The sequence below is a fragment of the Pteropus alecto genome, unplaced genomic scaffold, assembly GCF_000325575.1.
Source record: "Pteropus alecto unplaced genomic scaffold, ASM32557v1 scaffold155, whole genome shotgun sequence".
NCBI classification, from domain to species: Eukaryota; Metazoa; Chordata; class Mammalia; order Chiroptera; family Pteropodidae; genus Pteropus; species Pteropus alecto.
In genome coordinates, this window is record NW_006438113.1 from 22,152,597 (window position 1) to 22,155,846 (window position 3,250).

General features: G+C 44.1%; 1 pseudogene; it reads right to left on the bottom strand.

Annotated features, from left to right (window-relative positions):
• Window positions 1-944: 944 nt before the first annotated feature.
• On the bottom strand, window positions 945-3,020 carry LOC102880168 (annotated as a pseudogene).
• Window positions 3,021-3,250: the final 230 nt, after the last annotated feature.

The following is a 3,250-nucleotide window of genomic DNA, read 5'->3' on the forward strand; positions in this document are numbered from 1 at the left end:
GATGCCTGAGCAATGGCAACCATTTGGCTGATTCATTTGAGCTCTCAAAACTCACAATAGGATTTTATAGAATCACACTCTCATGTCCTTCATTACCTTCCTTAGAATTCAACCAATGGGCTCATGCATGACAATGAGCCTCACCCTTCTAGAAAAGGCACCAGAGAGCTTGCTTTCCTTCCTTTTCTTTCCTTTCTTTCTTTCTTTCTTTCTTTCTTTCTTTCTTTATGACTTTTAGGGAGACACAAACATTCAGTCTATATTATACATTACATAATGAAGGAAATGGCTACAGAATTTGAGCGATCTTTCCTTAAAAATTTAAGAAAAACAAAGCAGATCATAATTTAAGCCATTTTTTTTTCTCTCTCTCTCTCTCTCTCTCTCTCTCGCTCTCTCTCTCTATCTCTTTCTTTTCTTTTCTTTTCTTTCTGGTTTTCAAGGTTTTTGTTTGAGTAGTTTGTAGCCATCATCATGTTTGATCCTGAGAGGCAAACAAGGGAGAGAAAATTCTTGGACTCAGTTTAGAGTCTGAGACATTGAGGCTGAAGTGGGCTCCTGGCAGGATCAAGGTCACAGCTAATAGAGAAGAGAACTCTGAAGCTGCATGAGGCTATGTCCTGGGCAACATTAGTCCCCAAAGACTACCCCACGCTGCCGTGTACAAAGTGTGTCCCAGCCTGTGCCCTTCCTAATCCCCTGGAGGGCTCACCACACAACCTCTAAGATGGTGGTTCCCTGTGCACACCTACACTGACACACACACCCTCCATGCACACAGCTTCAGATTAGGCAACTCAGATAGCCAACTGGCTTTCTTTGGGTGCACACCCACATGTGAGCTGCACATAGGGGCAGAAATGCCTCCTGAAACCTTACCCATCATGGCACAATGGAAGGTCCCTGAGAAGGCCAGGAGGGTGACCACAGCCAGCATGGCAGCCTCACCAGTTAGCCTTCACTGCCCCAATGTCACTTATGAAGTTCTGGGCTAGGCAGATGCCAAAGATCAGGAGGAGGGTGATGCTCACAAAGACCCTAGCCACGACGGTCAAGTTGTCCTGTAGTCACTTCTCAGACTGGCCCACACAGCTATTGGTGTGGATGGAGCTTTCTGCTCCAGCTTCAGTTTGTGTCAGATATTGTAGGCACGCGGCGTGTTGAGAACATCTTCTACAAGGTCCCTGACACAGCAGAAGGGCACCCCATAGTGCTCCAAGCTCAGGTTCAAGTCAGTGCAGTCAAAACAGTTATTGAGGTGCCAGTCGTTGGGTCCTCAGGCTCAGCAGCAAGACAAGAATTCCTAAGCAAAGTAGAGGTTCTGGAGGTCAATGTCATCCCGATAGGCCTTGACTTTGCTGATGAAGAGATTGAGCTGGTCTCGAATTCAGTCCTTGAAGTCGAAGGCTAGGATCCCAGTCTCCAGCTCCAGGAAGACGATGAGGCAGAGGAACATGGAGAAGAACTTGAGCAGGAAGATGTTCTCTCAGGGGGCCTGGATGCAACTGGCAAAACCCAGCACTGACATGACACCTCCAACCTCTACAAACAGCCTCACAAGGCCTCTCAGTTCTGTCAGTGCCGAGATGGTGGAGAGAATGCCCTTACTCCAGGCCCAGAGGCTGAGTCCAGGAACGGGACTTCCAGCACCCAGAAGAGAGTGTCGAAGCCCAACAGACAGTGTTTCTCACAGCAGCAGACCTCAGGGATCTGGAAGTGCTGGTGCTTGCCAGCATAGTGAGCAGCTACCCACCGGCGGGGAACCGGAGCTGGGGGCCAGGCCCAGCCCTCCGCCGGCCGCCCTGGGCTAGAGCCACCCGGGGCCTAGCCCGGTGGCTGTGGCTTCACCAGAGAGCTTTTCAACACATTTAAGTTTTCTTCTGTTATCTGAGACCATAATGCCGTTCCCAGTCATAGTTAGCAAAAGCAAAATGAAAAATGAAGGAAAAAAGAAAATGCATTTGAAGAAATACATTGAGGAAAGTATTTGGGGGTGGGTATAATGACAATGTGTCCCACAATTCATCACTAAAGAAAAGGCTAATATCTGAGGAAAAAGCAAAAGGCAATACAATGCTATGGTGATAACCAAATTGCCTTCACATTACCTCTTGCTGGTTTTGTAGTAATTGCTACATACAGGTGAGAAGCTAAATTGTTTTTTACGCCCTTCTAAACAGCCAGAATATTTTCACATTCAGTCAAGACCATAAGAAGAAAAGACAGAAAAAATACTCTGTCTTCTTTGATTCTGAATATGGCGTGGTAGTCTAAAAGAAAATGGGGTGGGAGAGGATAGAAACTGAAACAGCTCCACTTCAGAGGGCCGCGCATTGCAGTTTCTATCCAGTGCTTCAAGGGAGAGATGCACACGGCCACCCAGGGGTCCATTGCCACTCCTAACTGCAGAGCGCAATTATATTAGGTACTTCATGCTTCAAAAAGCCAGGCATTTACCAAACGAATTGCATTTATGGCCAGAATATTAATGACTGTTATCATATTCGATGCATAATAACTCTCCGGTGAGTCATTTCACAGAAGTTGTCATTTACAAAAAAAAATAAAAGTCAGTGAAAGGGAGGCTCATTTTCAAAGCTAAATTTTTTCTGCTTTTATTTTAGCAAGCTTTATTTTGCCTCAGAATGCCTGCGTTGGTGAAGTTCAATGTCTGTGCTAGATTTGTTACAGGACTCACATAGACATGTAAAATTATCAGAGATGATCCTCTTACCCATGACTTTTAAGGGGTGTTTTATGGCCCCAGCTGCACTACTATCACAGAAAAGTACTTATTTAAAAATGTAGGTTGGGGGGATTTATGCCAACATTAACTATACACAATCTCTGGGGGTGGGACGTTAAGAACTACATTTTTAAAAACTTCTTCCCTAGGTGATTTTCATGCCTACTAGAATCTGAATATCACGAATTTAATAGAAAATATTTTTTAGAAATAAACTGATGAGAGAATCATAAAAATCAATATTAGAAGAATTAACTTACCACAACTTACCCATCTACGTAGGTTTGCCTGATGGTCTATCTGAATGAAAAGAGGCATGTGCCAGTTACCCCTAGAGAGATGCTCAAAGGTGTGGTAAATTCATTAATTTAAAATTTACACAAGCATGCTGAGATGCATTTTCATTTATTGATCTTTTATAGTAAATATCAATGTTTTACACTGTATATTTTGCCTTTTGAGAGGTATTCCTGCCTGATATCTAACGCCACGTTTAAGTCTACA